The following is a 26,763-nucleotide window of genomic DNA, read 5'->3' as shown; positions in this document are numbered from 1 at the left end:
AACTTTTGCAATCACAATAATGAGTCTCAAGAGACAACCAATAAATTCCAACTTTTAAAGTCTGCCTGGTTTGATTACTGGTTGAGTACTGAATCAACAGCCAACAATAAACAAGGGCCCTAAAGCATTACTGTTAGGAAATTGAATCTGGTTAATTTCTGCTTTTACTTATCTTGGTGGGCCTCTATGTCCTCACAAGCCTTCATTTTCTCTTTCTTTATAACGCCTACAATGCAAGTTTTCAGTCATGGTTGTGCTGAAGAGAACTGTGTGACCCCCCGGTACTCCAATATTCACCGTCATGTAATTAGCATATGTTCTTACAAAGTATGCCTTGTGAGGTATCATTCTAAAAGTCGTGAGCTGCTCGACATTAATATCTCATTGGATTGTATGTGCTATCGTCATAGGTGAAGTTATGAAGTTTGTCTGTGTGTGTGTGTGTGTGTGTGTGTGTGTGTGTTACTGAAACATGTTGTGAGGTTGAAAACACTTTGTTTTCAGCCTTTCAGGTACAACAATAAAAAGGCCAAACAATGTTAATGGCTTATTGAGGAAATGCACACAAACACAAGGATTACCCCAGGAACCGTGTACAGTAGAAACCTCTCAGAGAGAGCACTACACAATGGGAACTGTTTGACCAAGGTCATAGCAAAAGAGCTTACCAGCAAGTGGGAAGAAGATATAAAAGGGGGAAAATGACATCATGTGGGGACCTCACTCTCCCTACAACAACACACCTGGAAACACCTGAGGCAAAAAAAAAAAAAAAAAAAAAAAAAAAAGACAGAACAGGGGGAAGTGATGGTCCCAGGCCAGATGGATTTCCAGCCTGTGTATGAAAACCTGGGAAACCCAAGCTGAAAAGCCAAGGCAGCTTGTGCCTTAAGAATCTGCTAGCCTGTTTATCACTCAGGGTGAGAATTTGCTAAATCATATCCTACCTATCTAGTATTTTAAACTCAGTTTGCAGTTTTATTTATTTACTACGTAATCTGCTTTGATCTGTTTGCTATCACTTATAATCACTTAAAACCTATCCTTTTATAGTTCATAAACTTATTTTATGCTTTCATCCAAACCAGTGTGCATTTGACTAAAGGGTCTGGGGAAAATCTCAGCTTGGTTACCACAAGAGTGCATGGTCCTCTTCACATTGAGGGAGAGGCGGACCGGGAGTTAAACCCATATACTGGCCAGATTTGACCAGGGCAGGATGGTGCTGCTCTGGGGTCCTAGGCTGGGAAGCTGGGTGTGACCCTGTCTGTGTGCAAGCTTGGAGGGCTTTTGCAACTTGTCACAGCAGCACAGTGTGAGAGGGAGTCCAGGCTGGTGTGGGTCAGAGGGCTCAGTGGCACACCAGGGGGAACCAGTCACAAACTGGTCAGCATTTCCTTTAGAATGTTTGTAGTTGTCAGGATTCCCTCCCCGCTCTGAACTCTAGGGTACAGATGTGGGGGCCTGCATTAAAGACCCCCTACACTTATTTTTACCAGCTTAGGTTAAAAACTTCCCCAAGGTACAAACTTTGCCTTCTCCTTGAACAGTATACTGCCACCACCAAGTGATTTAGACAAAGAACAGGGAGAGGACCACTTGGAATCCTATTCCCCCAAAATATTCCCCCAAGCCTTACACCCCCTTTCCTGGGGAAGGCTTGATAATAATATCCTCACCAATTAGCACAGGTGAACACAGACCCAAACTCTTGGATCTTAGGAACAATGAAAAATCAATCCTGTTCTTAAAAGAAGAATTTTATTTAAAGAAAAGGTAAAAGAATCACCTCTTTAAAATCAGGATAGTAAATACTTTACAGGGTAATCAGATTCAAAACATTGAGAATCCCTCTAGGCAAAACCTTAAGTTACAAAAAGACACAAAAACAGGAATACATATTCCCTCCAGCACAGTGAATTTACAAGCCAAAACAAAGAAAACCTAATGCATTTTCTAGCTAGATTACTTACTAACTTTACAGGAGTTGAAGGGCTTGCATACTTGATCTGTTCCCAGCAAAGGTATCACACAGACAGATAAAAGCCCTTTTCCCCCACTCCAGATTTGAAAGTATCTTGTCCCCTCATTGGTCATTTTGGGTCAGGTGCCAGTGAGGTTACCTTAGCTTCTTAACCCTTAACAGGTGAAAGGATTTTGCCTCTGGCCAGGAGGGATTTTATAGCACTGTATACAGAAAGGTGATTACCCTTTCCTTTATATTTATGACACGCCCCCCAAATCACAGATAGGGTGAAACACTGGCTGTGATTTCTTCCTGGAGCTCTAGGAGAAAACAGAGTTCATAAGACACATGCATCTCTAAATATAGTACTAACTGTATAAAGACTAACAATATTTTCCACATCTCAAGGACGATTTTAACCAGTTGATTCTGGGAAACTTTCATGGGAGAGTGCATCAGCCACTTTGTTAGAAGCTCCTGAAATGTGTTGTATGTCGAAATCAAAATCTTGGAGAGCTAAACTCCACCAAAGAAGTTTTTTGTTATTTCCCTTGGCAGTATGAAGCCACTGTAGCGCAGCATGGTCGGTTTGCAGGTGGAAACGCCGTCCCCAAAAGTATGGGTGTAGCTTTTCCAGAGCATAGACAATGATGTAACATTCCTTTTCACTGATTGACCAGTGGCTTTCCCTCTCAGACAGCTTCTTGCTGAGAAACACGACAGGATGGAACTCTTGATTCGGTCCTTCCCGCATTAAGACTGCTCCCACACTACGCTCTGGCGCATCTGTGGTTACTAGGAACGGTTTGTCAAAGTCTGGGGCCCTTAGCACAGGGTCAGTTATGAGTGTCACTTTAAGCTGGTTAAAGGCCTTCTGACACTCTTCAGTCTGCTGAACAGCATTTGGCCGTTTCTTTTTGGTTAGGTCTGTCAGTGGGGCGGCGATTTGGCTGTATTGAGGTACAAATCGCCAGTAATATCCGGCCAAGCCTAAGAAGGATTGGACCTGTTTCTCTGACTTTGGGACAGGCTACTTTTGGATAGCATCCACTTTGACCTGTAGGGGGTTGATAGTTCATTGGTCCACCTGGTGTCCAAAGGTAAGTCACTCTGTTTAGATTGTGGTGGATGTAATGCTTGTTGAGGATTTTACAGTCGATTTTTTTCCCCTAAAGCAATTAATGTAATGATCTACTGTGTGGTTTCAGCCGCTGTGGGGTGTCCAGTCAGATTTTTTTTTTTTATGACTGTCCGTGCAGATGTGGTAGTTGTGGGTGGTGTTGACTTTGTTGTGAAAGAATACTTGAGGTGGAGTTGGTGGAAGAATTCTTCTTGTTTGCTATATGTTTGTATGATATCAGGTTCTGTGGTGGGGCAGAAATTTAGTCCCTTGTAGAGTATAGATACTTCTGTGCCAGTTAATTTCATGGTGTTGGGTCTATGTGGTGGGTCAAGGCGTCTTGGTTTCTCCCAGAGGTGGTGCTCTGTTGGTTGTTGTAGTTGGTTCCCCTTTTTGTTTTTGTATTGGATGGCTGTCATCAGGGTTTATGTATAATGTTGTTTTGGGTTTGCTACATGATCTCCAGGTAGTTTTCCTGATTTTTTTTCTCCTAGTGTGCATGTGATGATTTCTTGTTTGAGGTAGTCCTCTGGAGTATGAAAGGTGCAGGAGATGGTTCCTTGGTTTTTCTAAGGGCCCTCTCCAGAGCTGGTCAGCAGATTTGGAGTTGTATGTAGCAGTCACAGAGTTATAGATGGTAAGTCCTCTGGGAATCATGTTTTGTTTCAAGCATTTGCTCAGGAAGTAGATGTCACTGTTTAGTCTGGCTTCCTCCTTCATGTTGTGAAGTTTCCATTTTAAATGGCAAAATTCAATATCTTCCATAGTAGTTTTCCTGGGAACTTAAATTCTTAACTCTGCTAGACTCAGCAGTGAGTCTCAGAGCTTGGGTCAACTGACTCAGGCTTGTGGAGCTCATACTATGGGGCTAAAAATTGCAGTGTAGACTTTTGGGCTTGGGCTGGAGCCCAGGCTCTGAGACCCTGTGTCCTCACTGGGTTTCAGAGCCTGGGCTCCAGCCCAAGCCCAAACATCTGTGCTGCTATTTTTAGCCCCATAGCATGAGCCTGAGTCAGTTGACACAAGCTCTGAGACTCACTGCTGTGGGTCTTTTTTTGCAAGGTAGGTGTACCCTAAGATTTCCTTCCCTAGACCTGAAGAAGAGCTCTCTGAAGCTCGCAAACCTTCCACCAACAGAAGTTGGTCCAATAAAAGACATTACTTCACCCACTTTGTCTCTGTCATTTCCTTCAGTATCTTTCTCTACTCCTTAACTGACTAGAGAGGTCACTTCGGAGCATCATGATGTGCTTCCTTTCCTCCTTTAAATGGTCAACGTGCTGCCTCTGCCGCTTTTCCAGCATAAGGCCAAGTTCTGCCACCTTCACTTATGCCCAGGAACACTTTAGCCCTATTGACTAGTCACAGACTAAGATGCTGCTGGATATGACTAAGGTGTCAGGCTCAGGGACTTAGTGAATTAGAGAATGGAAATGGAAATCAAACCAGGTCTTTGACAGCAAAGAGCACAACCTGCCGGGATACCGTACCAGTTCTGCATCTTAGGTTTAGAATACATAACAGTATACTAACAGGGTAACATTTGTTTTAATAGCATTATCATTCATAGAACAGCACGATAAGACATGTTTGTTACTTTGCCAGGGAAGGTCTCTTGGGCCACAGGACACATGATTCGGTGTCAAGTGGTTTTTATTGAAACATGATACTTCAGCTAGAATAGACCTAGTTTCGAAGGTCAGTGATTTCACACACTCATGCTCTGGCTCAGGGCTCGCAACTCCATACATTACCAGATTTTCCCAGGCCTCTCTCATTTCCCTTGCCTCTCTCATTTCCCTCTAGGGGACAGGATCTTAATCACAGGAGCTTCATCACAATTCACGGACATCTGTTAAATTAAAGAAAAACACATTTATTATTGCATCCGTTTTTAAAGCAACCTTCTAGTCTGTGGAAGATGGGTTATTAATTCAAGTCAAAATATCACAATAAACGAGATCCCCTGCACACAGTAGCTCAGTAAAATAATGTGAACAGTTCCATGACATCCAATTATATATATCTGGAAATATAAATGTACAAAAAGAACTTCCTTCATTGCACATACTGTAGAGTCACATAAGCCTAAAAGCTGCTAGAGCCCAGAGTAGGTTCATTGTCAATATTTAAAATAAGAGAGAACATTTGGTGTTCTAAGAAATGCAGTTTCTAACATCCTTTTCGTAGTATGCATTCTAAGTGTAGTTAAAAATACAGCCCGCTGGTTCTCCAGCACGCAGTACTGCAGAGCTAGAAATGTACGGCTTGTGCTGGCTATTCTACACTGAAGTCGCACACTGGACAGTTTTAGTGACTCATTTTTCAGGTTTCTTGTCATAGATGTGGAACATCTGACTTTATATTCATGTAAAAACTGGGTTTCACCAACTGTCCTTTGTGCAAGTGATACCTTTAGATCATAATTCTTATAGCCCTGTAAGCATAGGTAGAATATAAGTATTCATAGCATTATACAATCACTGATTCTCATAGCACTCCTCTGAACCATTTTCAAATGGGAAAACTGAGAGGCAGAGCATTGGAGTGTCATATCCATGGCCTCACAGCAAGTCAGCAGGGAATAGAGCTCAGGGAGTTCACTCTGCTTGTCAATGTAGTTCACCATCATATGATCCTCTGTGTTCAAGCAAGGTAATAAAGACTCTGGAGTGTTTATTTTCTGGTGACAACTGTAAGAGATTTATACTTATCCTTCAACCTAGGATGATTTAGTACAGTCTCAGTGTCCACTTAATGTCTAATTTAGAAACAGCTGTATCTTTTCAGCAAAGTTCTCACTTTGCGTGTCCTTTGCATGTCCACTGACTAACATTCACCTGCAAAACTCAATGACAGTCATTTGTAGGATCTGTAAAAGTGGCATAACCATATATATCTGGAGCAAGAGTATCCACAAGCACAACCGCCACAACTCCTGTGGCCGTGGCAAGCCTGCCCAATAAAAAATTATATGCGGTTTACAAAATGTAGGGATTCCAAATCCCTTTCCCCCTTCCCTTTAAAAATGTTTTTGTTCCTCTCACAGTAATAGTTTGTGTGTGAGTCCAGCACTTGTCAAGGTATTTGTATTCCAGTACGTGAGTCTGGAATTTGAATATAAAATAGATTCCTCCACCTGGCACTGGACTTAAACGTTCCATGTGCTCTCACCCATTGTGATATTCACCTTTAAGTGAACCTCACTTTAAAGGGAGGAGAGAGACTGAGATACTACATTTCTAGAACAGGCAACTCAGTTTAACAACAATAGCCACAGATTTAGCTTCATAATAGACAAAATGGACAAGCAACCCAGGAATGGAGAGCTTGGTAGGAAATGAAAGAAAGCAGCTGTCTCAGGCCCTGTCTATGCTATAACTGCAAGTCACATCATGGGATTTGGCTACATCACGCTTAAATTAGTGGCTGAAGCCAAAGTGTCCTAGCATTGTGTTTTTATCATGAGTCTCATACCAATTCCTTTTCTTAAAGCTCCATCTTCTGGAGTCGTGTTATTAGGTGAGAATCTCAGCTTTTGGTTTTAAAAAAGTAAGTTCCTAGCCCTCATGGTTGCAGAGAAAAGCTGCCCCAAGCATATCCTAAAGGCTCAAAAACTAGAAAGCAAGTAAGAACCATCACAAAATGAATTGTTTTATAGTCTCATGATTTTTAAGACCATTTCATGATATTTGAGGGCTGACTCATGATTTTTGAATGCTTGCGGTTAGCAATGCTGATGACCCTGTAACTAGAATAAAGCGTTGAACAGACCAGGGACGTGGTCTTGTTCCATCAACACTGCTCTTTAAAACTGCGGTAACTAGTTCAAGGGACAGCCTTATATCTGGGTCCTCCAACTTAGCATTAGTTCTAGATGGGACATAGGTCCCAACTTTGGCTGCCCCAGCACACATAGCTCTTGCCAGCAGCCATATCTGTGGTCATGACAATAGCTATATACATATTACTTGTATTACAATGTCACCTAGAGGCATTGTGTTGTGTATGGGCATAATAAGGCACAGAGCTTAAAATGGAGATAATACCGCTGCCTTTCTCGCCCCCTTTGTCTATTAAGATGGTTCATATGGGAAGCTGAGGCACAGGGAGACAAAGCAACTTGGTCCAGGTCACAAAAGAAGTCTGTCACAGATGCCACTCCCATAACTTAATCACAAGACCACCCTCTCACTGAGATCCTTAGGAGAAAGGTAGGAGTCAGCATTCTACAGTTATTATGACTTGCAAAGATCCTCACACAGATGCGATGGGGAGCAGTGCTTGCCACGGCCACAGGAGTCGTGGCGGTTGTGCTTATGGATAGTCTTGCCCCAGATATATATGGTTATGCCACTTTTACAGATCCTACCAATGTCTGTCATTGAGTTTTCCATGTGAATGATAGTCAGTGTCAATTTACCCTAATCTTTGTGGTCTCTTTGGGCCTTTGGAAGCCCTTCCATGGGGAAAAGTGCTGCATGGAATCAAATAATTTAGGTGACTTAACATTTCAAATGGGTCTGATTAGAGACAACTCCAGCTTTTGAAGACTTTCTGCAATTCCACTAGAATCCAGGTTTTATAAAATTCTAATCTAAAGTACCTCTGGGTTCCCATCTGACTGAATGTCACTGTACAATGCCTTCCCCCCAAGCTATGAACTCTCAGTTTTAAGAAAGCTTTGGAGTCCCCTAGGGCCTTTGTAAAATCAAGATTCCACTCTTATGAAAGGCTTAGCTTTACTTTTTCAGACAATAATTTCTATGAGTAGTAGGGCAAAGACTGCCAAATTATTGTGGCACGATGAACCACTGCAGTCTAACCTTTCTGGGCCAGTCAAAATGTACTTCCCCCCTTTTGTCATTCAGATTATAAAGCCTTTGAGTGGTTTATGCTACTTGGCAACCCACAATGAAACCAGCTTTTTGATTGGCCCTAGCCAAAACTCTGCTTTGTGAAAGTCTGCAGACCAGTATGAGCTCAGAATTCTAATCTGGCCTAGGTGAGGACTGCGCTACTCATTCACTGAGCTTGCAGCCTTACTAAATCACACATCAGGCATGGCTTCCATGAGTCGAGCCCTGCTGTACAGAACTCAGGCAAAGTAGTGAACATGTCACACACATAATTTTTCAGCTGCATTGTGTTCTGAATACCATATGAGCCTTCCTCTCCTCTCAGGCAGATTTGTAGTGTGCTGCACACAGGAAGCTGAGATGATACTGAAAGGGCAATGTTGCTCTTTGCTGCTGCTGCTTCACCATGCAAGTTTGTTAATAAATGTTAATCATACTGGCATTAAGAAACAAGATTTGGGGATGGTTAGGAAGTACTTATACAGGCACAGACCAGGTAATAATCTTGGGTCCCACTATCAGAATACATGTCTATGCAAAAGAGTGTTGGAACAATAGTTATTTGCTGGATGGTGATAAAACTATGGCTTCCTAAGGCTTAGAGATTAGAGGTTTCCCAATTATGCCAGCTAGGCACCATAACATTTGTCCATGCTCTAAGACGTTGTGTAATGTCCATTTTACTGCTATACTGTAATCTTATTTAAGCAAAAAATCAATGAAGATAGGTTATGAAAACAGATTGTTTTTATTAGAACTTCCTGGCCCTTCAGATCAGCACATATTTAATTCTGAAATAAAACTCTCTAGACATTCAAGAGATCTAATTCTGCCCTTAGTTACACTATGTACAACCCCAGTGGAGTCAATGGGGCTGCAGCATTGCAAGTGAAGGCAAACTTTGGCTCTATTTGTTTCCATGGTGCAATAAAGAATGGTGTAAACATTCTGCTGAGACAGTGAGTAAAATTCCAGATGAACCTTAAAGCAGTTCAGGTTATAATGTGGTCCTCTAATTAAGCCTCCTGGTTCTCTGGTGAGAGAACCGACACAAAAAACAGCACAACCCCCATCCCACACACTAACATTGGGTCTTTTTGTGGGTGTGAGGGCAGATGGCGCAGGGACAATAAGGACAGGGGATGGAATCCTAATTTCCCAGCACTTCTTATTATTTATGTTGTCATACAGTGAGAATTGAGGCCTGAGTTTTCAAACCTGGGTGCCTAGACAACTCAATGAAGACCTCTGCTCAATGTGTAGCTGCAGTCCAAAAAGCAAACAAGAGGAATGGGAGAATAATTTGGAAATCATAGTGCCATTATTAATTAATGGTGCAGCCTCATCTGGACTACTGCATGCAGTACTGATCTCCCATCTCATAACAGGATATGGCAGAATTAGAGAGGGTTCAGTGAAGGGCAAAAATAATGATCAAGGGCCTGGAAAAAAACTATCTTATGAAGAGAGACTGAAAAGATTGGGATTGTTCACCTTAGAAAGGAGACTAATAAGAGGGAACATGGTAAAAATATATAAAATAATGAATGGCATAAAGAAAGCAGATCATAAGCATCTATTCTCCCTGACTTGTAACAGAAGAACAAGGGGGTATCTGATGAAGTTAAAAGGTGGGAAATTCAAAACTGATAAAAAGGAAGCACTTTCACACAATGTATAGACAGACTGTGGAACTCTTTGCCTCATGATGTCAAGAGTTTAACAAGATTCAAAGAAAGACTGGCTAATTATATGGCTAACAAGAACATTCAGAGTTATCATAATTAATGACAATAACTTTCAACTGTGTGCTTAGAGCTTAAGCCAGTCTGACTATTAGAGATCAGGATGAGAACTATGTGGAGGGCAGATTATCCTACACTTACCTACTGCAAGGTTCTTACACCTTCCTTTGAAGCATCCATGGTAGGAGAGATAGGATGCTGGATTAAATGGACCTTGGGTCTGGTCCAGTATGTCAATTCTTATTTTCCTAAATCCATATGTAGTGAGCTGAATTAAAAATGGCTTAATTTTCATAAGTACGGAGAACTCACAATTCCCATTCAAGTCACTGGAAGTTGCAGGAGCTCAGCATCTTTGAAAATTAACCCATTTTAATTTAGGATTCTAATTTTAGGAACTTAGGTGTGAAACTATTGGTCTGTACAAATACTTTCTTGGCATATCACACACTATATTATTAATATTCTGGTAGCACCTACAGATCCCAATTAGGATCAGGAACCATTGAAGTAGGCACTGTACAAACACATAATAATACCCCCCACTACCACCAATTTGTATTCATCTGGTTTATAGGATTTGGCTTTTGAATAAAATGTTGTAAATAGGTTTCTCAGCTGTCTACCGCTAGAAGGTGTCACATGTGTTGGATCTCCAGACTACCACAAAACAGCGTTCAAGATGCTACCATTCCATTGGAACAAACTGCTGTTTTGAACTGCTAACAGTGTTAATAGTTATTTATTCATTAATGAGCAATGATCAGCAGCAACAGCATACTGTAAAAGAACTGGCAGCTCTATTACGCACGATCACTGTTCAAACAGTCCTATTAAACATAGCATTTGCCTAATATCGGATACTTGGATTCCATAACATTAGGTTAATGCATCAGTTGTCTTTCTATTTACAATCTCTATTTTGTTTTAAATAGAAAGTCAATAAGAAAACAATTAGGCCTTTATATAATCATCTTTACTCTTCTGTCCTTACAATCTCCTGCTGGGGAAGTTGTTCAGTCAGTGAGATTTTTATGCTGTACCAGCAACCTTTGCATTTTTTATTTTAAAATTTCAAATAGAAAACTCAGGCAGTTTGTATTATTGCAAATCAATAAGTCCCCAGAGTCCTACATCAAAGAAAACCATGCTCCCTCAGAATTAATTATTAATAACTTCACTTGAGCTAGAATAATTGTTATTCCCATACTTTTAACAAAAACACCTTTAAATTATATTAGGGAGTATAATATAATTATTTCAAACATCCCAGTAAAGAGGAATAACTATAAGGCCTGCTGAGGCTGATAGAGAATGGAGAAAAGCTGATTAAAGGTGCTACCCTTTAAAAAAATAATGCAAGCTCACTGTACCTACTGCAAAGTGGCAGAATTAGGAATGGGGACTAGGTTATCATTATCTCCCAACATCTAGATCAATTCTGTTCAGTTTAAAAGCAAACACACATATATTTAGATGGATTTTCTATCTTCCAGCACTATGTAGTCAGGCTGGGTTCTTTCTGGCTCAGGCACCAACAGCATCAAAAAAGATTCTGCACTACTAAATTTTTACCTCAGTTGCAACTGTGTAAACCCAGCTTAAAGAACAGGCTTGCGCTGGTGTACCCAAGGGCAGAATTTGGTGCTGGAATTAGAATTTTAGCTCCCTCTACCTAGTTCTATTGGTTCATTTTGCCATTAAATCAGGAGACTCTAAATACACAGAGGAATCAGATCCTATTGAGTAAGATGTCCCTTTTCTGACTATCTCACTTGGTGTTCTGAAGTCAGGGCTCCCAGTGGAGGGAAATCACTTATGGTTATATCGTCTGCTGGTGTAACTCCATTCATTTCAAAGGAGTTACACAAGTAGAGGAACTGGGCTTTTGCCTTATAATTCAGGTTCAGACTCATTATGACACTCCTTGCCTAACGCCTTGATAGTCAGTTCTAAGAGCAATTCATTGTCAACAGTCATAGTTATTACATCATTTACATGCGACTGGCAGCAGCAGGCATGAGTAATGGTTACACTGTGGGTTGCATCACCTGCTTGAGGTTTTATTCTAACAGGTAGAACAATGACACAGGGCTTTGGCATTCCACTTTAGTGGAGGAGGATAGATGCCAATTGACAGCATCCTATAGGGCACATGTACCCAGCTAAACTCTATCTACGTTTCATCCACAGCTGGCAGTTGCAGCAGAAAGGAAGAGCTGCACATTCCTAATAATTTCTAAAGCACTATTGGTGTCCTTGGCACTTTACATGCAGCAGTGCAGTACATCCTGCAAAGTGAGGAGCTGCAAAACCTTTTGGGAGAACAAAGGGCCATAACAACATCCCACACTACACTATAATAAAGGCCTGATACACAGGAGTGCTCTTAAGAGACTCAACTTTAGTTCCTGATCCCAGTCACCTGATCAGGGTTATTAAAAAACAATAACAAAAAATCCACTACAACACCTTCCTCCCTTCATCACACAGCAGGAGTTGGTATCTATGATCCCTGAGGTTATCAGCACTCTAGAGAGTAATTCTAAAACTGTGGCCAGTATGAAGTATCAAGAGAATCTAGCAGACTGCATCCAAGTTTGCTTATGTAGAGAGATGGGGAAGAAGTAGTTCTCCTTTTTCCACTGCTAAGTACAAATGAAAGGGTAATGAGTGGCAAGCGTGTAGTCAGCACCCTGTGTAGACTGAATCCTCAGTTAAATGACAGGTTTCAGAGTAGCAGCCATGTTATTTGTATTCGCAAAAAGAAAAGGAGTAATTGTGGCACCTTAGAGTCTAACAAATTTATTTGAGCATAACCTTTAGCTCACGAAAGCTTATGCTCAAATAAAATTTGTTAGTCTCTAAGGTGCCACAAGTACTCCTCTTCTTTTTTCAGTTAAATGATTTACTTGTAAATAACTGCAACCCATTAATTCTCCTCTAATTATTAGGTGTTTTTTTATTGCCATTTTATAAAGCAAGTTCTCTTCTCATTTGACTTTAAGTAGAGCTCAGACCTTCTATTCTACAGTTTGATGCTCGTTCCCTTAGTCCTCTACAATAAATACAACACAATGAAGCAGAAAATATTGCATTCTTCATCTAAGAGTTTCAGGCAAACAATCTGAAACACCCATCAGGGGACATTCAATGTAACATTTCCACAAAGATTAGGTGGGGATGTGAGGTATGTCTTTGTTAGCTAACCTATTAGCATTTCTCAAGTTCCTATTGCAGTAGTAGCAAAGTGTTGCCATATAACTAATTTATAAAACAGGAAACAGATTCCAGAGGCTAAGTCATACAGTGGATCAGTGTCAGAATCAGGGTTGAATCCAGGGGCCAAGTTTTCCACTGCAGCAGAGATGCACTTAGTGCAGGAATGAAGGGGTGGGTGAGGGAGAGAAAGGCGACTTTACATCACCTTTGCACTGCTTGGTATTCTGAGCATGTCCAAGGGGCCTGTCCAAATAACAGTGTAAATTAAAGTAGCCTTAGCACTACTCATGCACTTGGAAGACAGACAAGATTAGGAGCTCAGGGAGGCAGACTAGGACAGGGAGCCCGTGGAGGGTGGGGGGTGGCAGGGGGGCAGGGAAATGGGATACACAGATTAGACAAGGATCTGGGATGACGGGACTGGAACTGGCTAGGAAAGGAGACTAGGACTGATTTTTCAGAATACTTAGCATTATATAGCATTTTATATGTTCAAAGCTCAGCTCCCATTGTCTTCAGCTGTAATTGAGAGTTCTGAGCACTCCTGCAAATCAGACACCCAGATCTCAAGTGTCCAGAAAATGAGGAACACACAATTAGTGGCCACCTGTAAAAAGTTTGGTATAAGAGACTTGCCCAGCATCACAGAGGAACTCTGTGGTAAAGGCAGGGATAGAATCCTGTTATCCAGGGCAGCATTCAACTGCCTTACTCATGAGACCGTCTTTTCTCTTCCTGCCATCCCCTGACTCATTCACTACACACCTTCCAACTTCGGTAACCAGTGAAACAGGGGTACTACAGACAACAGTCTCCTTTATTATACAACCTTGATTCATCCTTAGTTCAGGTCCTTCTTGTGCACTGAATGAAGCAGAGGTCCTGTGGAAAAAAGCAGTATGTGATCACTAAGGATATGATTTAGTTACAGAGGTCAAGGAATTCTTGGATTCTGTGACTTTACCAGACTTCCGTGACTTTGGCTTCAGCTGTTAGAGCTGGGACTGCACATCCCCAACCTGTGGCTTTCGTCAGAGTTGGGGCTGTTCATCTTCTTTGCAGCTGCGGGAGGAACCAGGTTGCGTGGTTATTTTCTGTGTTTCCCTCCTTTCCCCCGCAGCTTTGTCCAGGACCAGAGCCGGTGCTGTGCGCCCTCTCTTCCTCCCCATGGGTTTGGCTAGGGCCAGAGCCGGGACTGTGCGCAATGCATATACCAGGTCGTTTTAACCCATAGGCTAATAAGGCTATAGCCTTAGGACCTCCTATTTTTAGGTCCTACTTTAGGCCCTAATTTTTAGGCTCTCCCATTTTTAGGCCCTACAGTAGGCCCTCCATTCCATATTGAAGTAACAGCTGGCGACGGTAGTGGGGCCATCGGAAATATTGTCTCATTAGATATTGCTTCATACAAATTAATCCATCAAGATTGTGAATGCAATTTATGGTGGTTGTGATTCTGCCTTTGTGGGCTAAGTAAGTGTGGGGCCAAGCAATATTGAACTTTCTACACAGAAGGCCTACACTGGACAATAGAAACCATGTCGAAGAAAGGAGGATGGCAGAAATTGAAGGAGGCCAAAGAAAGACAGCAAAGACAAGATGTAGTGCTGAAAGGAACTCCTTCTCTCCTAAAGTTTTTTCCTCCTGCTAAGTCTGGGGGTGAGGAAGTCCAGGCAAATACCAGCCCACATGAACCTGCTGCGCCTGAAGAAAAGGAGCAGCCTCCGGTGACTTCTCTAGCTACAGTCTCACCCCACTTCTCTGAAGACTTTCCCAGCGATAGTAACACAAAAATATCCTTTTCCAATGATCCAAGCAAGTGGGACGTGACTTCTCAAGATCTCATTGCATACTGCACTGAGAATGGCCCACAGAAATGCCAGAATCTAGATGCTGACTTTTCATTGACAAAGCAAGAGTACACCAATAAGAATCGTTATCTGACCAAATCAATGTTTGAATATGTGAAGCCCAACAAACAGATTGGCAAGCGAGAATGGCTCATCTATTTGCCTTCTAAGAAGAAAGTGTACTGTTTTTATTGACGCCTGTTTTCTGATACCAAAAAGTGGGGAAATGTTCTATGAAGGCTTCAGTGATTGGAAGAATACTGCATACATTACCAATAAACAAACATCCAGTTAATGCTGTCCATCACTTGCATTAAGATATTTTGATGTTGATTAGAAACATCTATTTGCATTACATTAAAATTTCCATCCAAATCGTTTCACCACGTGATCAGCTGCAGACTGACCACCCAGAGTCAATTACACTCTTTTAATCTTAGCTAATTTAGTCAGAACTGAAATGAAAATAATGGGTTTCTCCTCAGAGAGGGTTTTTAATGTTGTCCATTCATTTTATCAGGCTATTAAAAGAGATAGTGGGCCAGAACCTCATCTGGTGTAAGTCAGCAAAACTCTCTACTTCATTGGAGCTACACTGCTTTACATCAGCTGAGGAGCTGGCCCAGCTTCTGTTGCTCTGGCAGGCTGTTTCAGAGTTTAATTTGAACAACAGCTATTCGAGAGGAATTGAACAAATGCTGGATGGTAATGGGCAGCTTGCAAAAATCAGTCTTTATATCAGCTTCCCAAGACTCCCTGTCACTACTGTATGTTTCTTCAGCTGCAGAATGAAATAGAAACAAGATCCCCTTTGTGCAGCTCATCTCTGTGGAGACCTAGAAGTTGTCTTGGGCACACCCCAGGGTGTATGAATCAATGTGAGTGGTGTACTTTTTCATGGAGATATATCAAGTACAGCATGGATTAATTTGTGGGAGTCTGACATAAACAGCAGTATTTGGGCAAAAACAATAAGAAATAGGATTTAATTGTGTGGAAAAACAGTTTATGCAATGCTGATGATGTTTCAGCTGAAATGTAAGATGCTAAGCATTTAAAAAAAAATCTCACAGCTTGTGTGTACTGAATGTGTAAATATCTAGGAAGAGTGACTACATAGTGGGGTATAAAAGTTTAAATTGGCACCAGTTTAGAGTAAATGCATTTCTAAAATTGCAAAGGCCACAAATGAGTTGTGCACATCTTCCCAATCAAACATTCATACCACCATTGTTATGGGATCTGACTGCAAAGGCTTCAAAGGGAGAGAAAAAGCTATAGCCTGCCCATCTTGGAAACTTCTAACATTTACCTCCAATAACTCGTCAGACTATTATGCAGAAAAAACCTAAAGGTCCAACCTCTTGCCATCCACCAGGACTAGAAACAAGCACCCTATTAAGGGAGGATTTCTGACTTTCTAATAGTAAAAAGCATAGCTAGAAGATGGAGAGATAACTAGCTCTAGCTCTAGCCTTGCAACCACTAGTCTACTGATATGTCTCAATCATACTCTAAGATTCAGTTCTGCAAAGGAAAAATTAGGCCATCAGCAAAGCTTGCTAACACTGAGATGTATTAAATTGTGGATTAGCAGCCCCAGGGAGGTGGGAGAAACCCCATCATTTAAGTTATTTAAAACTGGATTGGACAAAGCACCACAAGATACATTGTAGGGAATACTCTTGCATGGGCTCCACAAGGGATTGAGCAGGTGTGACCTAAAAGAGACCTTTTCGATACGCCACAGAGTAGCCTGCAAATGAATTAGCACTGCTGATCTAGATCAGGGGCGGGCAAACTTTTTGGCCCGAGGGCCGCATTGGGTTTCGAAAATTGCATGGAGGGCCAGTTAGGGGAGGAGGGCGTGGCCCGGCCCCACCCCCTATCTGCCCCCCCTCCAGCTTCTCACCACCTGACAGCCCCCACCTCCCAGACTCCTGCCCCATCCAACCCCCCCTGTTCCCTGATGGCCCCCCCGGGACCCGTGCCCCATCCAACCACCCCTTCTCTCTGTCCCCTGACTGCCCCTGGAACCCCTGACCCTGACTGCCCCCCTGCCGCCCCATCCAACCCCCACTTTCCTTCCTTACTGCCTCCCCAACCTCCCCCTCCATGATATTGTAAGGAACTAGAACATCAAAGTGGTGGCACTGAAATTATACTGAACACTCCTAAGATGTGAGATACTACCACTGTGTAATACAAGAGAAGAGCAGTTGCTAAGGGGCAAGAGAGGGAAGGAAAAATCTGTTCCTTCAACAAGTGACAGAGAAGGTAGACCAGGAATCTTGACATGTTTGAACCTCAAAAGAATTTAGAACAAGGAGTGGTCCCTGAAAGTGCTCAGGGAAGAACAAATGGTCTCTGAAATACAAAACAAATAAATATTCCTACTTCACCATAAAGAGCTCCACAATACCTACTTGCTGATTAGGAACATCCTATTGAATGCTAGATAGGCAACTAATGAAATTTTTTTGCCAAGATACAAGCTTCATTTTTTACTTAAATAAAAATGTCCTTCTTTCTCTGACTTTGTATTTGGCTGGGCCACTATAGCAGAAATGGAACTAACCCTTCAGGACAGTAAATGCCAGAGCTGGGGGGATACAGCAGAAACCTAACAAATGCATTCACATCAACAAATGTATTTTCTTGTGGACAAAAAACTTGACAGCTCACAAGTATTCATGTGCCCTTTAGTTGCTTGTTCTCAAACATTTGTGGGGGAGAGTTTTTATTTGCCAGAATAGTCCCAGAAAGCAAACAAGTTGCAAATATATTCACAAACATCTGCACGAGGATCTGCATCAGAATTCCCCTTATAACGAATGATCTTTATATTACTTGCCCAATAGATGTGTTTAATAACTATGTATGCTTGCAGATAATCTGGAAACAGAAGAAGGGACTCTCCGCTGTTTATAAAGTTTAGGTGGGCAAACCAGGGAATGCAAACAACATCAGGTGATTTAAAGCATAAATAGTTAACCAGAGGATCATAGATAATCCTAGCAACAAGTTCATGAAGAAAACATGGGCTAATTTTTCCTTGAGCAGTGCAAATTTTACAAGCATATTCATTAGTTCCAATGTGTTTGTGGCTATTTCATGATCAGAAAATCTTTCCAAATAAACCGATTCCAATAAATGAGCTATAATAATTTGATCAGCTCTACTTTTTGCTCTGAAATTGAGCCAGCGTATTTCACTTCTGAAGAAGTGCAGATGAGTGTGAGAGATTTAAGAGGATTCAAAGACTGTAAGGCATGACCTAGGGTTTATCTATCATAGGGTATGTCTACACAGCAACTAGACACCCGTGGCTGGTCTGCACCAACCGACTCAGGCTCATGGGGCTCGGGCTGCAGGACTGTTTCATTGCTGTGTAGATGTCTGAGCTCAGGCTGGAGCCCAGGCTCTGGGACCCTCTCCTCTCGCAGGGTCCTAGACCCTAGACCAGGGGGAGTTAATTGTTTTTTGTCAAGGTCCAAATTTTTTGATCAAGGTATAGTCAAGGTCCAGATGCCACAGAAACATTTTCCACACCACAATAACAATATTTATAATAATAAGTAAATAAAAAAAGATTTCACAGTCCATGCAAAAGCATCTGGCCCAGACCCTAACATAAGCCTGAGCTCTAGGGCCCTGTGAGGTGGGAGGGTCCCAGAGTCCAGCCCAAGGTTCACAGCAATGATACAGTCCCCTGAGCCCGAGCCCCGTGAGCCTGAGTAGGCTGGCATGGACCATCCACGGGTGTTTAGTTGCTGTGTAGACATAGCCTTAGAGTTTTATATTGCTGCCCATTACCATAGTATCTGAGTGCCTTTCATGTAAAGTCAGTAAAACTAGCACAGTCCCTCGTGGACTTCATGGAGCCTTTGGCACTTCTCCCCTTATGGGGTTGGAACTCAGCTTGTTGTGGGGTGTTCCGACTGCAAGTGGCACTTATGGTTTTGCAATGTTTCCTGAAGATGGTCAGACTCTGGATTCGCCTGATCTCCTCTGAAGATGGTTCCATAGCTGGATCCCTTCGAGAGAGAATGCATTTTCCTCAGTTGTCTCATGCTTCATCTTGGGCTTAGTGATTTGCATTGTTCCAGAAAAGTGCAGCTGTCATGGTGGCTCATAATAGAAATTCAGTCTTGTATGTTTAATAATTAAGCAATCAATTTGCAAACATCTAGAAGATAATAAGGTGATAAGTAACAAGACAGCATGGATTTGTCAAAAACAAATCATGTCAAACCAACCTGATAGCTTTCTTTGATAGGGTAACAAGCCTTGTGGATGGGGGGAAGCAATAGACGTGGTATATCTTGAGTTTAGCAAAGCTTTTGATACTGTCTCGCATGACCTTCTCATGAACAAACTGGGGAAATGCAACCTAGATGGAGCTGCTATAAGGTGGGTGCAAAACTGGTTGGAAAACCGTTCCCAGAGAGTAGTTATCAGTGGTTCACAGTCATGCTGGAAGGGCATAACAAGTGGGGTCCCACAGGGATCAACTCTCGGTCCAGTTCTGTTCAATATCTTCATCAATGATTTAGATAATGGCATACAGAGTACACTTATAAAGTTTGTGGATGATACCAAGCTTGGAGGGGTTGCAACCTTGGAGGGGGTGCTTTGGAGGATAGGATTAAAATTCAAAATGATCTGGACAAACTGGAGAAATGGTCTGAAGTAAATAGGATGAAATTCAATAAGGACAAATGCAAAGTACTCCAGTTAGGAAGGAACAATCAGTTGCACACATACAAAATGGGAAATGACTACCTAGGAAGAAGTACTGAGGAAAGGGATCTGGGGGTCATAGTAGATCACAAGCTAAATATGAGTCAACAGTGTAACACTGTTGCAAAAAATGCAAACATCCTTTTGGGATGCATTAGCAGGACTGTTGTAAGCAAGACACGAAAAGTAATTCTTCTGCTCTACTCCATGCTGATTACACCTCAACTGGAGTATTGTGTCCAGTTCTGGGTGCCACATTTCAGTAAGGATGTGGACAAATTGGAGAGAGGCCAGAGAAGAGCGACAAAAATGATTAACGGTTTAGCAAATATGACCTATGAGGGAAGATTGAAAAAATTGGTTTTGTTTAATCTGGAAAAGAGAAGACTGAGAGGGGACATGATAACAGTTTTCAAGTATGTAAAAGGTTGTTACAAGGAGGAGGAAGAAAAATTGTTTTTCATAACCTCTGAGTATAGGACAAGAAGCAATAGGCTTAAATTGCAGGAAGGGAGGTTTAGGTTGGACATTAGGAAAAACTTCCTAACTGTCAGGGTGCTTAAGCACTGGAATAAATTGCCAAGGGTTGGAGGTTGTGGAATCTCCATCATTGAAGATTTTAAAGAGCAGGTTAGACAAACGTCTGTCAGGAATGGTTTAGATAACACTTAGAACTGGAAGGGACCTCAAGAGATCATCTAGTCAAGTCCCCTGCACTCATGGCAGGACTATGATTCTATGTAGCTGAGGCTTGATCCATTAATTCCTTTGAAAATTAGGACCTAATTTCTCTAGAGCAGAGGTTCCCAAACTTGTTCCGCCGCTTGTACAGGGAAAGCCCCTGGCGGGCCAGGCCAGTTTATTTACCTGCCGCGCCTGCAGGTTCGGCCGATCGAGGCTCCCAGTGGCCGCGGTTCGCTACTCCAGGCTGGGAGCTGCTGGAAGCGGCGGCCAGTATGTTCCTTGGCCCACGACGCCTCCAGCAACTCCCATTGGCCTGGAACAGTGAACCATGGCCACTGGGAGCTGCGATCAGCCGGACCTGCGGACGCGGCAGGTAAACAAACCGGCGTGGCCTGCCAGGGGCTTTCCTTGCAGAAGCGGCAGAACAAGTTTGGGAACCACTGCTCTAGAGAGATTAAGAGAATTGAACACGTACATCTTCATGGAAAGATGGCAAAAAGCATCTAGAATCATTGTATAGCAGTACTAAAGGAGTCTCTTTTGACTGTCTCACTTCCCAGCTATATTGGTTCCGTGATATTTTGTATACTGCTTTAGTCAATTGCCAGTAAACATTTCTAGGTGCAGAACTGTCAACACATCACATCTGCCGTAGCACACTCTGGACACAGCAACAATCCCACAGTCAGGAACATGTTTTCCTCGACTCCTCTTGAAAGAGCTACAAGTAGGGTTTGTTGAATGCAAGTCCCCCATGTTTGAAGAGCATTTGGATAAAGTTATTAGACTTTGACTCAAAGATTTCTGTGTTTGGAAGAGTCAGATTGCTGAGCCTAGATGCAAGTTTCCTTTCTAGACAAAGACAATAGTTCTGTATAGTTTCTAGTAGTGAGTGTTGGTATGATATAACAAAACAATAAAAACACAGTATAGGATGTTTTGCTTCTTTTTGCATCTTAGTTTTATTAAAAGGCATGTTTTTGAGCTAAGTGCTTTTAAATCTGATACCAAATAAAATCTTAACGTGAAAGTCATTGCTACTTATGACAAAGTAGATGAGACACCTCTGATCTAGCTCCCTGCTTCCTTCTCTGTAGGCGTCCTGGGTGAAGTTAACAAGATGCATCAGCTGAACTGTGGCCAAGTCTACATAAGGGTTTTTTACTGGCATAGAAATATCAATTAGCGGTGTGATTTTTTTTAAACAATATTTGTATTGTAGGGGTGTATTTGTAACAAAAGCCCTGGTGTCAATACAATTATCCTGGCAAAAAAGTGCTTTTCCCAGGAGATCTTATTTTGTTTGAGGAAGTGGAATAAACAATACCAACAAAAGAGGCCTTTTGCTGCTATAAACTGTGACTGTACTAACAGCATTTGCCAGTACACCTCTCTGGCTATAATTGGCAAACCTGTTCTAGCATAGACTTTGCCTGATTCAGGGGGATTTCAGCAGTTTCCTAACATATGCTGACAGATCGAGCCAGACAAAACCTGCCATGCTCCTGCAGGAGCCCTCTTGCTTGTAGGCCCAGAACATCTGTGTTGGCCTGGTAGCCTCCTCCATTGTGAATTGATCATGGGTTTTGCATGCCTCTAAGTTAGACTTGTATGAAAAGGAAAAGCCATAAAGAGCTACTGTATCTTAGAGGGTCACTGTGCTATTTGAAACTTACAGTAGTTATCTGGAAGAACAGAAGAATGGCCATACTGGGTCAGAGCAGTGGTCCATCTAGCCCAGTATCCTCTCTTCTGACATAGGCCAATGCCAAATGCTTCAAAGGGAATGAACAGAACAGGTAATCATCAAGTGATCCATCCCCTGTTATCCAGTCCCAGCATCTGGCAATCTGAGGTTTAGGGACATCTAGAACATGGGGTTGCATCCCTGACCATCTTGGCTAATAGTCACTGATGGACCTATCCTCCATGAACTTATCCAATTGTTTTTTAACTTAAATCCATTTATAGTCTCTACTGTCACAACATCCCCTGGTAACAAGTTCCGCGGGTTGACGGGGCATTCTGTGAAGAAATACTTCCTTTTGTTTGTTTTAAACCTATTAATTTCACTGGATGACCTGTGGCTCTTGTGTTATGTGAAGCGGTAAATAACACTTCCTTATTCACAAGCTGCATTCTCAGCAAAGGTCTTGCTTATCTTATTTCTTTTTGAATTGTTAAATTGACAGAGCCAAAACTATGGGATTTCTATTTCAGGATGCAAAGCGTATTGGGATCAGAGAGTAGTGAAGAGATTACTTATGACATTCATGCTGTTCTTTCCCTTGTCATTTTCAATTGCTCTGGTTTAACTTTCCAATTTGCACATTTATCAAGGTGGATTCCTAATCATGAGTGAAGCTCTCCTTCGTTTTTGTTTCCAAAGTCCTACACAGTAGATCCTGCTCCCTTTCCCCTTCTTAGTTGGGGTGCCACCTAAAACAGAATTGGCATCTTTCCTTGGGGGAGAAGGGGTGAGAAGGGAGGACAAAAGCAAGATTTGGGGTGCACATGTTTGAAGTCCATATTCTTACTGAGCTTTGGAGCCCAACTCTTCCCCCTTTGTACCTTCATGCTCTGGGAATTTGGGTGTATGGAATGGAATGGGACTGGAGCTGGTGAATCCACCGCTATTGGACCCACTAGCCCTCAAATGAGCTGGGTTCTAAAACCAGCAGAGAGAGGTATGCTACTCCATGGACTGCAGAACTTCATGCTTCAACCTCGACTACTGTACTTGGATTTGGAATGGACAGGGATGATTTTGCCCCAAACTCTCTTCCCTGCCCCCCTCCTGATTATGGGAATCTGTCTCCTTCCTTTGAGCTGGCAAACATGTCACAAAAACAAAGACAAATCACAAGGCAAGAATCACGTTCGCCTTTCCTGACCATTCACACTCAGAAGTTTATTAATCTGAACAGGACACACTCACAAAGGACCTGACCAGTTTGGAGACGTTATAGACACCTCGAATGTTGAAAGAGTCATACAGAGGTGATGGGGTAGTTTGGTGGCTCATGGGTAGCAGAATGTTTTGCCCATTTGGCTTAGCTTTGAACTGGTAGATATCACCCAAGAAGATATACGTGCTTCACCCCCAATTCCTTGAGAAACTGCTGTGCCAAACAAAAGTAATTGTTGATTTGGGGCACATGTAAGTAAAGATGTTATTTAGGGGAAACACCAACAGGTACAGAGGCAGGCTGGATATTCCTGCTCAGGCCTGCTGACGGGAGGCAGGGGACGTGGGGGCAAAGGGCACAATTGCCCAGCCTGGTAGGCAGCGACCAGGACCCTGGGCCCTTTTAAATTGCCCGGGTGGGCTGCAGGGCTCCTAGGCACAGGTGCTGAGTGGGTGCTGAGTACCCACCAGTGGTCCCCTCACAGCACCTCCCACCAGTGGCAAGCCCTGCTGATCAGCTCATCCCTGTCTCCCCCAGTGCCTCCTGCCTTCCACCGTCAGCTGTTTGGCAGCGTGTCGGAGGTGCTGGGGGGAAGCGGGAGGAGCGTGCGTGGGAAGAGGTGGGGCAGGGGCAGGCCTGGGCGATGCACGGACCAGATGTCAGGAGTGGAAGGGCCGGGACCAGCTTCTTCCAGCCAGCTGCTGAGGTGCTGCTCTGCAGCCCTGGGTGGCGGCTGCCTGAGAGAACCTGGCTGGGGAGGTGACTTCTGCTCTCTGCCTGGGCTTGGGTGCCGGGGTCCCCAGCAGCCAAGCCGGGTGGGGAGTGGAAGCCACCTCCTTCCCAGACAGGCTCTCTCAGGCAGCTGCAGAGCAGCAACCGGGAGGGGCCGGCGTTAAAAGCGGCTCCCTCCTGCTCCCCGCCTGGGCTCCTGCTCGCCACGGAGAGCGGCAGAACTTGCCGGGGGGGGGGGGGGGTGACAGGCACAGTGGGAAGACAAAGCACATGCTCCCCCCCCATCCCCTCACAGGTAACATTGGGTGGGGAGAGCGCGGTGGCCCTGGGCAGGGCACTGTGCGGGGAGACATGTGACCTGCCCTTTAGATTTTGCCCCCCACACCTATGAGGAGGCACCAGTTGTATATGGGGTACCCTCAGGGGAAGGGGCAGAAAAGGGGTGGGAAGAGGTGGGGTGGGGGTGGGGCATTGGGAAAAGGGGCCTAGGATGGAGTGGGGGACCGAGTACCCCCTGGGAAATGTGGAAATCGGCATCTATGCTCCTAGGCGCGTGTGGGGTGGTACCGGTGGCGGCGAAGGCAGCCGGGCGGGCATGTGGAAGCCCTGGCCATGCCGCAAGAGCGCGCCCAGCAGCGCAGCTGGCAGCTCGCTGGGCACCAGCAGAGGCCCATTGACTGTTCTGCCCTGCAGCCCAGAATTGCTGTTGGTGGGCCTGTTCCTGCACAGATCCATCTTATCAACGTGTGTGTGAATTTCGAGAGGACTACAGCATATTTACCTCATGAGCTCAGAAGCTCCCAAAAGGCTGATCAAACCAGCTATGATGCTGCCTATTCCTAATTAGTACAGTCCCAAAAATAAACAAAATCTCCCCAGCTCACGTTAAAAGATTTAATGCAGACTGTTTACAAAGCAGTATGGTCAAAGTGTGGTTAGTGACATTTTATACAGCCCCCTCCCCTTATGAATCTCCCCTCTCCTCCCCGCCTTGTATTGTGTTTGTATTCAGCAGTATTTGTGAGAACAAGTCTTCTGAGACTAGAGATTGGAAGAGATCCAGACAGTTCAAACTTGCAGGCTCTTTGCATCATGTTCTCTGCAAAGCAGGCTTGGAATAGAACGGAATGGAATAGACAATCCATTGCTGTCAGCTTTAAAAGAAGAGAACCTTAGACCGAGGTTCACCAGCAACAGTGAACAATGGCTGCCACAGCATTTTATAAAAATGCTACAGACTGATGGGCTCATGCTCCTGAACAAGCCTTCTTCACTCCTCCCCACAACCTAACATCTCTGTCAGTCTCAGAACAGTCTGAATTTATTCCAGCTCCACAGCAGACTACATTATTCTGCAAACTGGCAGAGCATTTCCACAGCTGGAGGAAGGGGTTTGCTATAGAGAGCACAGCTGTGGGTAAAACACCCCCTCTCCCTTTTCCCGACCAAAGGAGTCACGCACCAAGCTTTTACAAGTAGCTCAGATTTCAAGCGGTAGCATACAGGGCTGCATTCCTTGATATCAACCTCTGTAAAAATAATTTGGATCCCCCTTTTTGGGGGGGCTGCCCCCACTATTTTTATTTTTTTACTGCCTAATGCCACTGCAGCACTTCCACCTACCTTATGCAGCATTCACTTCCCGTGCCATTTATTGTGGTGCTGGTGTACCACTCAAATGCTGGCACATGAATAGGACATAGCAGATCCCTAGAAAACACAAGATAGGTTTGTTTCGCTTCACATGACCAATATATGGGGAAGCACACAACTGGTTAATACAAAAACTGATGACCTTATTCTCCGCTGCTTTGCACCTTGTATAATCATGTGTGTGTTTCACACCCACTTTGTACAGGTATTAAACGACTACACAAAGGGCAGGGGAGAATCAGGCCCACTGTATCTTGCAGTTATAGAATGGATAGCGTTACCAGATAGCAACTGTAAAAAAATGGGAAAGGGGGTAGTAGGCGCCTATATAAGAAAAAGTCCCAAAAAACGTGACTGTCCCTTTAAAAACGGGACATCTGGTCACCCTAAGAATGGACTACGCTCTCCAAAGTCAGAGAACAGTAGTGCTGCTTGGAAAGTCAATATGGATTGGATTTAGATTAAAAAACAAACAAAAAGAACCCCCAAACCCCTTCATCTCATGCTAAATAAGTCATATTTTAAGCACTATACAGTTGCAAATGCAAAGCTTGTTTTAAGTCAAACAAGATATTGGGACTCAAGTAATTGCCAAGACTCACAGATCTTGATGTAAATTAGACATTAGTTCAACACGTATCACTGAACTACAGTTTCCTTTAAAAGTTTAAGGTAAATTAACACACAAAAACTTTTGGTGTAATTTATAAGTAAATCAATCTTCTAGAAAGAAGTCAGAGTAGAATTTAGTTGAACTATAAAAAATACAATAGAGAATTGGACTAGAAAAGACACAAGGAAGGAGACTAGGCATGACTGCAGCATTTGTTTTCCTTCCCCACTTTTCCTTCCCCACAGTTCTGTTCAGTTTCCTCCTCTTTTCCAGCAGAAAATAGAAAGCTGAGTGAAAACAGAGAGGCACAAGGTCACACAGGCCCAAGTGAAAGGAAGATTACTGCTTCTTTTACTGGAATGATTTCAAACCCCTGCCTCCCCCCCCCCACATTATCATTGATCTGTGGGCCAAACACTCCATCAATCATGATTAAGAGTGCTTGGTGCAAAGGTTTCACAAAGAAGTTTGGAGAGGAGAAAGGGGAGAACAGAATCCTTCTCCTTAGGTCATGGGGGACTCCCTCTGCAGACTCAGGGATATAGCAGCATCTGTACCAGGGGGATGAATGGAGCATAGTTGTCCTCTATTAGTCTGTCCCCAAGTCCCCATCCATGGTTGGATGAAGGATCGATGAAGGACCCAAAGGGTGGCACAGAGGATGCAG

Source organism: Eretmochelys imbricata, chromosome 2 (assembly GCF_965152235.1).
Source record: "Eretmochelys imbricata isolate rEreImb1 chromosome 2, rEreImb1.hap1, whole genome shotgun sequence".
Taxonomy (NCBI): domain Eukaryota; kingdom Metazoa; phylum Chordata; order Testudines; family Cheloniidae; genus Eretmochelys; species Eretmochelys imbricata.
The sequence above is the reverse complement of the archived record's forward strand: the minus strand, read 5'-3'. Positions refer to the sequence as shown.